The following is an 11,949-nucleotide window of genomic DNA, read 5'->3' as shown; positions in this document are numbered from 1 at the left end:
GAATGTGTCTTCCCCAAAGGTCCGGACTGTAGTAAGACAGTCACAGAGGGCAGGCTCCGCTCTGGGTCGGCGTCTTTGTTCCGTGCTCTTACATCTGTGCTCCTTCCCATCGTACTTACATAGCTGCCTTATCACTATTTGTCACCCTCACCGGTCTTCAAGCTTCATGAGAACAGGGGCCAGGCCTGTTTTTGTTTTCCACTGTATCTTAAGCGCTTGGCAAAGAGCTGTGTAAGCATAGCATTAAGCATACAGTAAACCCACAATAAATGTGTGTGGAATAAATACACGGGCAGATGAACAGATGTGTGCGAGAGAAGAGGAGCTTATGGACTGAATACTTGCATTCTACATTGCATGGGGACGTTTACACTGGGCCTGATTATTAGTATTGCTTTAAATATTTTCTTTCATAGAACTGAGAAAAGCCAGACTCAACACCAGTCAGGGAGGTAACTTTCCCTATAATGCAATTCGTAAGTTACAAATGATTGTCTCAGGGCGCAAGGGTTAACCAAGTAAATCTTTTGAATTTTGTACCTTCTAAAAGGAAATCAGCTACATTAGCCTAAAAAGTATCTTTCAAAACCAATTTAGTAGGTTAAGATGTTTTAAACTATATCATTAGCAAATAATAATAACTACATATGCTTTTCATTATAATGAGGTTCTTTGTTAATGGAAAAACTGTAATAAAGTATGTGTGTATCTATGTGTGTATGTGTACATGTACGTGTACACACACACACACACACACACACACACACACACACACCCTCCCATCTCCTGAGGTTCGTCACAGCCGAGAAAGCATTGCCTTTTGGTTCATTCCGTTAATAATCAGGCATTACAATTCACCTGCTGGCAGCTACTATCATTGCTCGCATAGTGCTTTTTTTCCACAGGGATGGCAAATAGACAGACCCTGCGAACCTACGCCTCTGCTGAAAGTCCATGACAAACATTGCTAATCCATGATGGCCCTTTCTCTCTGAGTCTACATACCACCCCTGAATTGTTTTCAATACAGTACTCTAGCCAACCACTACAAATCAATTAAAGTTGGATACAAGACAAAATATCTTTGCCTTCTTGGCCTGGGGCCATACAATCTAAAGTATTTCCAATTCTCTTTCCATGATCCATAGTAAAACAAGATATCTGCATTGAGTACACACACAAGGTTTCACTAAATAATACTAACCCTCATTTGTGTAATATGTTTTGATTTTCTATTTTTTATTTCATTTATTATTATTATTTATGCCTATAGCATCTGGTCTTCCTAAGTGGTCTCCCATCCAAGTACTAACCAGGCCCGACCCTGCTTAGCTTCTGAGATCAGACACCAGGCTTATTCAGGGGGGCATGGCCGTAGACCATGGACCGTGGCTCTACTAGGGCACGAACCCAGGACCTTCTGCGTGAAAAGGAGACGTGCTAACTGCTACACTATGGAACCACGTCTTCTATTTTGTTTTTTAAAATGCTATTTGCAACCTACTGACTTTATAAGCTATATAAAATATGGATTGTGACCTGCAATTTGAAAAATCATGCTATAAAGGAGTACCTTTGCAAACTCCAAATTCTAAGGTCATGGCAAACAGCAGGAGGAATCTGTGTTAGCTTTCTCAGAGCACTAGGCTAATGGAACCACAGTCAGAGGCTCAGTCTCCACTGAGGCCCATTAGCTCTGATGTTCGCAGCATCGGCGAATGCTTAACTCTGAGAAGCCATCTCACCAGAGCACATCCTTGGCTACGGCTAGGAGGCAAATCTCTTACTCTCGCATAAAGAATAATTGAGAATAACCATCCTGCCACAGTGAGCCAGAAAAATCACTCACACCATATGAAAGACAAACTCAAAACTCCTGCGAGGATTCTCATTATTGACTGCTTGGTTCCCACAAGAACCAGCCAAACTATTTTCAGATTGCTGAGATCACACATCTGCTCGCTCCTGTGTTTCCACGCTTCCTCTGTTTGGCTAATTCCCACTCGTCATTCATCTCCGTAAGATCCCCTGACTGCACCACGATCCACACCCCACCTCCTTCGTCCATCCCTAGGCTGTTAGGTGCCCCTCCTCTACTACCTCATTCACTACTATATTTAATTTACTGACCATCTCCCCTTACATCTTCCTGGGGGCAAAGATGGTCTTTCAACTCCATGCTCAGTGCCTAGCAAAAGGCTGGCCTCACAAGTACTCAGAAAATGTTTCTTGAATGACCTAATGACTGATCCAAGTGCCAAGGAGGAGAGGAGTTGATGTATTTGAGGAAGAGAAAGAAACAAGAATTAGAGGAAGGGAAAGAGAAGGAGAAGACATCTGAATAACGCTTTATGCCTTAGCATCAGCCTCAGAACTCTTACCTCACCTGAGCCTCACTACAGGTGAGGCAGAATTTGTATTTCCACTCTATAGGCAAGTACATCGAGGCTATGAAGAATCCTTCTTCATAGGGGGAAAAAGTCAAAACAAAACCGTGGAGAGAAAAAAAAATTGTCTCTAGATTGGAAAACGTCTTTATTAGAAAAATATTCTTCTCCCCTTAATCACAAGTTGGAGGAATCCCTGAAAATAAGACTGTGAAAATTCTTAGATCGTGGATTTTAGCAAAAAATACTGCTTTGTTAGAGATCTGTTCTAAAGCAAAAGAAATCCCCGTAATTATGTGGGCAGGAGAATCACTACCACAAGGCCTGAAGTGTTTAACTTTAATTAAATATAATTTTAAACCAAGAGAATTTGTTCACATATGGAAATTTGTCATTCTATGAAGATTAGAAAAAACAGAAGGCAAAATGCAGGCAACATCTCTCTAAGGCTGACCTCGACTTTAAAATATATATTTAATTGTGCAGATATCAGGCAGAACCTTGATACCCCAAGACAGTGTCTGTGGGTAACAGCAAGTTGAAGGGTGGGGGAGATGGAAAGAGGCGGGAAGGAGAGAGCCTTCTAAAAGCAGCCAGCTGAAATGTTCTGACCAAGAAAGGCATAATTTTACTTCTGCGCCTAAGTTCAGATGATTTGAAGCCCTGCATAAACCAAAAGCTGTCATTATAATTCAAGAATAATTGGAGCTAATGGCTGCTTAGCACAGAAAAAATGATAGGGCTGAGGAGATGGAATCTGCCAGCCTTTAAGCTGCTCTGGGAAGCAAGATCTCCACCTTAAATCCCAGCCGAGAAAACTCTGCCCCCTCTTTTCATCTCCTCGCCAAAACTGGACCTGAAGAAGCCTAGACATTTGTTGTCCTTTGATCTTCCCAACCCTAAAATTCATTAATGTAGAATATTCACCCCATGAGCACTTACATATTCATATATTCTCCCTCATTCTTGCCCTCACATTCTCTCTCTGTCTCTCTGTCTCTCTCTGTGTCTCTGTCTCTATCTCTCTCTCTCTCTCACACCCCCCACCCCCCCCACACACACAGAGCTACATCTGTTTTTCTTTTCCTCCTCAAATAAACCTACTTTTGAGTTGAAAATAGATACAAATTGAACCCTACCTACCAAATACTGAATCACATTTTCCCAAATGATGAAAGGAAGCTCATCCTCACTACCATCAAAATGTCTCTTCGACTTATTCCCTGCCTTCTCCCAGCCAAAAAATAATTAAGAAACCCTACAATATCAGAACTGCAAAGACTGAACAAGATCCCACGTGATTTCACGTGCACACTCCAATTTGAAAGATACTGGTCTAGGCAGCGCTTCCCAGCCCTGGCTGTATCATCTAGAGAGCTTTAACGGCTACCCAAGCCAGACCTCCCTCACCCAAGAGCACATAAATCAGGAACCTCTAGATGCGGGTGTGGTTAAAGGCTCCCCAGTGACTCTGTTGTGCAGCCAGAGTTGAGCAGCACTGCTCCTGTCCAACTCTCACGTCTCACAGATGAAGAAATGGAACTGCACAGAGGCCAAGTGACTGGCCCAAGGTCACAGAGTAAGCGGTGGTAGGGCTGGACCTACAGAACGATGCACCCTAAGGCTCCTGAGGAGGACGGACTCCAGCAGTGGAGTGTCTGCTTCCTGCGCCCTCAGAATTCTGACTCTTCCTGGGCCAAGTGATGGGTGGAGAAGGCTATGTTCACAGAGGGTCATCCATCTCACTGTTTTTTGAGCCCTCCTCAACTCTCAAAGAAATCATTTAATTTGGCCTGCAGTATAGCTAGCTCATGTAACTCATTTCCGTTTGACTCACCAAATGTGTATCAAATGCATTCGTATTTGCCCATCCCCCTCCCTCTCAGCTCTCTTCCTCTCCCCACCCCCCACTCCTGTTTAGAGGAAAAGCAGCCAGCACACACCACCCAGACAGAAATCTCTCAGAAGAAAATCCAACTCAGAAGGATGAAAAGACAAGACAGGGTTCATTCCATTTCCTTGGACCCTTGGAAAATGCTTACATTGGAGACTGACTGGGACCTGCCAACTTGGACAGAAAAAGCAACGTTTGGTACCAGCTGTGGAAGGAAGGCAAAAGCTGGTTTCGAGATTTGCTCGGACACAGAGATGGTTTATGAAAAACCCAAATGTCACAGTCTCCTTGCTCCTTCAGGTCCTCTCACAGACAATGCAGTTCCTGTCAAGTGCAGACCAGCCTGAAAAATGAGACCTGAGAATGGGGGGTGGGGGAGGGATCTATTCAAAGACCCGAATCGCCAGAGGCCCATGGCTTTTATGTGAAGGATAACTTATCTTCTAGTTTTGCAGGAGTAAAAAGAGCTAAAATGGAATGAAGGCAAAAGGACATAAATGGGGAAATCAGAATAGGAGAAAGAGAAGGAAGAGGGAAAATAAGAATAAAGAGTACAAAAGCAGAGAAATGTGTGGTTATTAAAAGTAAATTTAAAAGCTCTGTGTTTTGCTTCCTGAATTTCAGTATCACAGGAAAAGGGCTGAATCTTCTGAGATAGCTCAAATGCAAGGACTAGGAATGAGAAGGGTGAGACTGGAGGTCCTTTCGTCAAAATTTTGAGGAACTGCACTGCCTGGTCCCTTGGCTGCCACAGGAGAGGTGTGCTGGGTGGTCCACGAAGAGAGAGGGACCCCTCCCAGGCTCCATTCCTAACCCACTTTTATAGAAAATAGGACAAAACCTCCTTCCCCCCTTACCAGCAGCCAGCACTTTTACCCCACAACTGGAAGGAAATCTGCTCAGTGCTTCTGTTTACAATTTCCATTCAGGCAATCATCACATTTTGGAATGGAGTCTGCCGAGAGAGATAATTTCAGCTCTTCTTCTATTTTCAGGTTTCCTTTTAGTTGGAGGGTGGCATCAACTAAGCTCCAAGAAGCAATTTAAAAGTGGGGGTTGATGAAAGGGGGGAACCCATGCCAATCTACAAACCTGCAGAGCCTGGGGAAGAAGCTTTTATTTTTAACACTGAGATCTGTGAGGCTGACCTATATTTCACTTCTTATGTTGACAAAAATGACAAGCCTTGAAGGCCAGGGCACAGAACTGAGGAGATGCCCTTTGAAGGCTTTGCACAGAGTAGCAGTCACAGTCGGACACCAAACTTCCACCTTGGACAGAGACAGGGACTAACACAAAGGTGCTGGAGTGTCTGAGTAAATGATGCACTCAGGTAGAGGGGAGGGGAAGAATCTGATCTTAGTTTTACCATCAGATCTCAGAAATTAGTCCATAGCCAGATTGAACCATGCAGCCAACAAGAAAAATATGGGTGGAGGGGGGCCAACTACAGGTTCAGGAAAGGAGAAAGTGGGTGTTAAATTTCTGGATTTCAGTGGAGAACCCGTCCAACGCATCAGAATCCCTTGGTCAAGTTGGCAAAGGAGGAGGTGATGTTAAACAATGTGATCAAACAGGTCTGCTTAACACCTTCAGATATGTTTTTTTTTTTTAAATGTGTCATCTCTACTGCTATTTTATTCCACATTTTATTTCTCCTATTTTTCAAAACCTAACCCTCTAAATCATATTTGTCTGGCTAGCCTTACGATGACAACTCTTCAAATGTGTAACACAATGTTAAATTTAATTTTATGCCGGAGACATCGAAAGTTGACACAGCTACTTTTTTTTTTTTTTTTTTTTTGTCAAACCATCACATTTTAGTCTGTCATCCAGCCAGTGGACTGGAAAGAGTAGAATCACTTCAGATTATGAGATATTTTAGACTCTGTACCACCCATCTTTTTTTCTTGTCAATCTGTCATCTAATTGGAAAGCAGTATAATAATTTAATGTAGGTGCAGAAGCCCCATGGCTCAGTGACAGGAGGCTCCAGGAAGAAGGGCAAAGGCCTGAGCTGGATTTTCCTCCACTTGGTGTTCCATAAGCAGCTCACTCTAAACACTATAATGCAGAGCCCAATATCTTTCTCTGCTCCCTTCTAGAATCCATGATCAATGGCACCATCATCCACTTGTCACCCCACAGTGGAAGCAGTGATGGTGGTGGGAGTCATTAGATGCCTTCCTTTGCCCCCCTAGGCTCCCTCAGGAGAGGCACGGCACGGTGATGAAGAGAGGAGGTGACAGAGCCAGAGTCCCAGTTTGTCACTTGCAAGGTACAAGAGTGCTCTTGGGTCAAGTGACTACACCTCTCTGTGCCTCAAATTCCTCACCTGTAAAACCTCTTAAGGTTGCTGTGAAAGTAAATGAATTATAATATGTCATACACTTAGAACCATGCCTAGTACATATTAAGGGCTTAGTGTTGGGTAAGACTTCCTGTCCCTAACCACATGTCCACACAGTATCAGGACCTGTCATATTCAAAATCCTCTCCAAACCCATGATCTTTTCTATTTGTTTGTAGCCCTCATCATCTCTCACCTGGACTAACGACATCCTCTTTGGTCTCCTCATCTGTACTTGTCTGTATTCTCATCGCACCTTCCCACCCCGACAGCCCCAAACCATCCTCCACAGAAACACTGCACTGATCTTTCTAAAACATGAACCCAAACATCTCATTCTCATTCTCAAGTCCTGCAATGGCACCTCGCCCTCCACAGGGGGAACACCCGAACTGCATGTGTCACGTGTGTCCTGCTCCTCCCCACCTTCTCTCCATCTCCGTTTTCAGCCACTCCTCACCTATCACCTTTCCTTTCACCCCAGTTACACTGCGCTACTGTTCACCCCCCGGCTTGCTGTCTAAAGCCTCCATGCCTGTGTGATTCCTCTGTGGAAAAGTCCTATAGGGCCCAATTTAGTCACCGTGTCCTTCAGACAGCCCTCCCAGAACCCAACCATAGGCGAACTCTTCATTCTGGGCTCCCAAAGCCCTGAGCATTTCTCCTGCCCCACCTTCCCAGGTTACGCTGCAGTTCTCTGGAATTTGAGGGTGGGACTCATCCCAAGCACCTTTATAGCCCTGGCACAGGTGTTCAAGCCCAACTCGATGACTGCGTGGTGCAGTGGTTAAGACCATGGACTCTGAAGTCAGAGTGCTGGGCATGTATCCTGATTCCAGCATTTATTGGCTATGTGACCTTCATCAAGTCATGACCTTATAGAGCCTCATCTGTGAAGTGGGGATGACTGCAGTACCTCCATCACAGAGGTATTGTGAAGAATGAACTAAATTAACATGTCATCTTTAGCTTGGTGTCTGGCACATAGCAAGCACATTATATATACTTCGGGGGAGGAAAGTCCTGATAAATGTAAAGTACCAACAAGATGAAAATTAAAACAAAAGTATATGCACGAGCTTCAAACCCTTTTGTAGGCAGAACTCATTAATGGATATGCCAAGATAATCGTGGATATGGTGGTCATTTGGCTGCTTCTGAGACTTCAGAAAAGTAAACAAGAAAATAGTTGAACCAACTGGTAATTGTGCCCCATTCCCGAGAGACTGGGTTAGTGAGAGCCACCCTGTCAGGAGCAAGGGGATACGTTCCGGAGGATGACGCTGAATCCGGAGCAAGCTGTTCACCCCCTGCAAAAGCCAAGGAGTAGAGGAAGAAGGGGGCCAACAGAACCCTGGCTCGCTCTGCCAGTCTCTACAGGAGATCGATGCCTCACAGCTAAGCTTTGCCAAAATTCTTTCTAACAACAGGTTATTGATCCACACTTTGCCCAGAAGACGTGCTTAACTAATCTGTTTCCATGACTTCCTTGCCCCTCAGCGCCAGCAGAATCAGCTGCTGCTGATGGTAATCAAAAATGATTCTCTGTCCTTCTTGCCAAGAATTTGAGTGAAAATCCTCTCGGCTCATTAAAATGCTGTATAACCTTGTAAATCCTACCAAATGCCACCACAAACACAGGCTGAATTTTTCTTCTTTAACTGACTTCGCAAAACTAACACTTGTCCAGTAGGGCATATCCAGAGGCTCGACTTCTTTTAGTAACGAGAATCCTCAGAAAAATAAATGAGTTGAAAAAGATGGAGACACACGTAGGTTGACTGCTTCTGCAAGGGAGCTGAGAGCCAGTCAGTCACAGTTTAACTTCTGACCGAGACGCTCAAGAGCATGTACCCAAAACACTGATTTCGACAGCAGCCGGAGGGGACCTGCCTGTGACAGTGTGGCCTAGGGCAGCATTGGAACAACCCCAAAGGCTCCTGATTTGAATGACTTCAGAGTTACTGATTCACAGTATTAGTTTGCTAGGGTTGCCGTAACGAAGACCACAGACTGGGTGTCTTAAACAAGAGAAATTTATTGTCTCAGTTCTGGAGGCTAGAAACTCAAAATCAAGGTGTTGGCAGTGTTGATTCCTGTTGAAGACTCTACAGGAGACTCTGTTCCGGGCCTCTCTCCTCGGCTTCTGGTTTGCTGGCGATCTCTTCCGTTCTTTAGCTTGGAAAAGCATCATCTCGATCTTTGCCTTCTCTTCACATGGCATTCTCCACGTGTGTGGGTCTACATTCAAATTTCTTCTTTTGATAAGGACACCTGTTATGTTTGATTAAGGTCCGCCCTAATGACTTCATTTTAATTTGATTACCTTGACCCTGTTTCAAATACAGTCATGTTCTGAGGTATAAATTTGTGGAGGACATATAAACATGTCGTATAAATTTGTGGAGGACACAATTTAACCCGTAACACCCACTCTCTCTCCAAAGATCACTCTGTAACACCAGGAATTAAGCCTTGGATCAGTGTGACCGGATATGAGTATTGATGGCAGGGACACAGGTTCTGCAAATATGAGCCTGGGGCAGGAGGATGCGCTGCTCGTTGGGTTGTGGTGGCTCCATCAGCATTCGAGAAACACACAGTGAGAAGAAACAGCACTTGCAAAAGCCCAGAAAAGAAGACTAACAGAGGGGCTCCACTGAGAGGAAGTCCTAGCAAGCATAAAGTACACAGGTCACACATGCCTGGCTTTAGCTGTCACGGCTACAAAGATGCCTCCCCAGTGATCACAAGCATGTCACTTCACAATCACGAGGCGTACATGGACATCTGAACTCATCCCACAGTCTGACTTGACCCTTTGCTCCAGCTCCCAGCTAACATCTCCAACTGCTGTTTACTGAGGCTGCCAGCCAGTCAGTCCCCTCACACTTCCTTAGAGCATAGCCCTCTCCAGTACCATCCAGTCAGAACCCACCGTTCCTTTTCTCTACACCTTCGGCACTTTCCCTGAACCTGTTTTTTGACCCCCACTTAGCCTAATTCTGCCTATTTAAGTTCTTAACTAAATGTGACCTCCATGAGACTAGAGAATTTAGTCCATTATGCTCACTCCTTCGTTCCCAGCACCCAAGGTAGCACCTGGAGAGCAGGAGGGTAAATGCATATATCGTTGGATGCTTGGATGAATGCTGTCTTTCCCCTCACTGAAAGGGAAGCTCCTCAAAAGCAGGGAGTGAGCCCTGTTCACCTCTTTAGAGTTCCTGCCCGGGGCATATAGAGGCCCCTGCATAAGAATGAATTGAATGAATGGATGCTTCCCACTTAGATGTTTTGCTTCACCTCAAACTAAACTCTGAAGTCAAATACAACCCTTAACTTACCACATTACTTCTCAAACAAGCTCCCTCTCAACACTCAAGATGCTCTCTTACAAAGACAACCTCTCTTCTTCCTCCTCCCAAAAGTGACCACTCCTTCCTGTGAGCCCCGCACGTACTCTGTACATGCCTCTATCCTCGTATCTATAATTTCACTTGTTTTCTCCTACTAGGCTATGAGTTAGCCAAGGGGAAGGATTTTCCTCTTATCTTTTTAACACAGGGCTTTGTAAGCCTCATTTCTTGTAAAGGAATAAATCACTTTCCTGTTGACACAAACCCAAGCCTGACACTCTTCCTTGCCTCCTCTGCTAGACCAAATCTGTTATCGGCTATTCCTTCTCAGTATCTCTGGGGTCGTCCATTCCAGATATCCATCCATTTCATCATGCATCCACTCATCCCTTTCCATTCCTCCAACCGCCATCCATCCTAACCCCATTCAATCTCTCTGGCTCTTTCTTCCCTCCTTCAAACCAGCCTATACAGGGCTGCCAAATTAAGAATTCTACAGCATTACTTTGAAAAAAAAAAAAATCCCAGCTCCTCAGCTCTAAAACCTTTGCTAATCCTTCACTGCTACACTATAAAGTCTAAACTCCCTGCCATGCCTTTCAGAATCCTGATAACCTGAGTCCCCAACTCTCCCTTGCCAATTTTATTTTCCACTCTCCATGTCATGAACCTCTCTTCTCAAACAAGTCTGTTCCTTTCCCCTGAACAACTGCCCACACTCACTCCTGTCTCAATACTTCTGCTGCTCTCCTTGCTTATTTAGTTTCAAAATCCTTCCTGTTACCCGAGTCCTACATTTATTCAAGCCCAGTTCAAGTCTCACCTCCATGACCCTGTCCCTGATTAACCCTGCCCTAGGAGACTTGCTGTCCTTTGAATCCCTATGGAGCTTATTGTCTACACCATTAATTTGCAGCACATGCCACCTTACGTTATTTATTCTTGCTATGACAATGCATATCCCACCTATCCTATAAGCCTCTTGAGGGCAGGACCTGTGCCTGGCTTTTCATAATCTTAGTATCTAACACAGTGCTAAGCACAGCATACACACAACAGGAGTGTGGGTGAAAAGCAACTGGCCATTTGGAGGCTTTGGAATATTAGCCTCTACTGCTGCATATCCATCACAGGCAATGTAAGCAATTGACATTCATTGTGATGGGCATGCATTTCACCAGTATGATGGATTCTTTTGGCAGAATTCAATGCTAGGTATTCTATATTTTATCAAGTGAATGAATTACAGGATGGCAAATGACCTCTGGTTATCAAAGCCTAGAGGCAGGAATGAAGGTACCACAGCCATTCCAACCAAAAAACTGCTGCCACCATTCCCATAAAAATCATTGGACAGGCAACTTCTGACACCTGCCCTGGTGACATGAGGCCTGACTCTCAGGAGACTCTTCTTAAGGCCCTAATCTCTATCCCAAATTGTATCTTCTCCCTTGTGGGTTAGTCTGATTTATTCTATCTTGGGTCCTCTCCCTCTAGTTGACACCAAGATTCTGTCCACATAGAGAGGAGAACACTTTATAGCAACTGATAGTCAGTTGAGGTGTTGCCATGGAAACACAGTGGTGACTTCAGGAAATCCATCTGTTTTTAAATTGCTCCACAGACTTCTTTCACAGATTGTGTAGCTCAGGGTCCCTGAAACCTTTACTCCCACAGGACCTTTCTGCAGCTTCCTTCTCTTTCCTCTCTTCCAAATTTCAAACCTCACCTAGAAATCTTGCACCTTAGGGGCTAAATTGATGAACTAGTTCTTAACATTCAACAAAGTGAAGCTAGAACTAGTACCTCCACTTAAGCTGAAAATCAATGTTGCCATGGCAACAAAGGCAGCTTGTGGTGGGTGGGGAGAATTGGTGGGCTTCTGGAAGGATCAGCATTTCAACTGGTTATTCTGGACGTAGAAGAAGCAACGCTGTTTACTCGAAGTTTTCCTTTCAT

At 44.4% G+C, this 11,949-nt stretch overlaps 1 protein-coding gene and 1 pseudogene across 1 annotated transcript in view; both read right to left on the bottom strand.

Annotated features, from left to right (window-relative positions):
- SCD5 (stearoyl-CoA desaturase 5) overlaps positions 1-11,949 on the bottom strand; it is a 134,592-nt gene that overhangs the window by 85,802 nt on the left and 36,841 nt on the right. The gene's annotated exons all lie outside the window — the stretch shown is intronic.
- LOC111737301 lies at positions 1,265-1,380 on the bottom strand (annotated as a pseudogene).

Source organism: Pteropus vampyrus, unplaced genomic scaffold (assembly GCF_000151845.1).
Source record: "Pteropus vampyrus isolate Shadow unplaced genomic scaffold, Pvam_2.0 Scaffold25, whole genome shotgun sequence".
NCBI lineage: Eukaryota > Metazoa > Chordata > Mammalia > Chiroptera > Pteropodidae > Pteropus > Pteropus vampyrus.
This window is presented reverse-complemented; position numbering and strand designations above follow the sequence as displayed.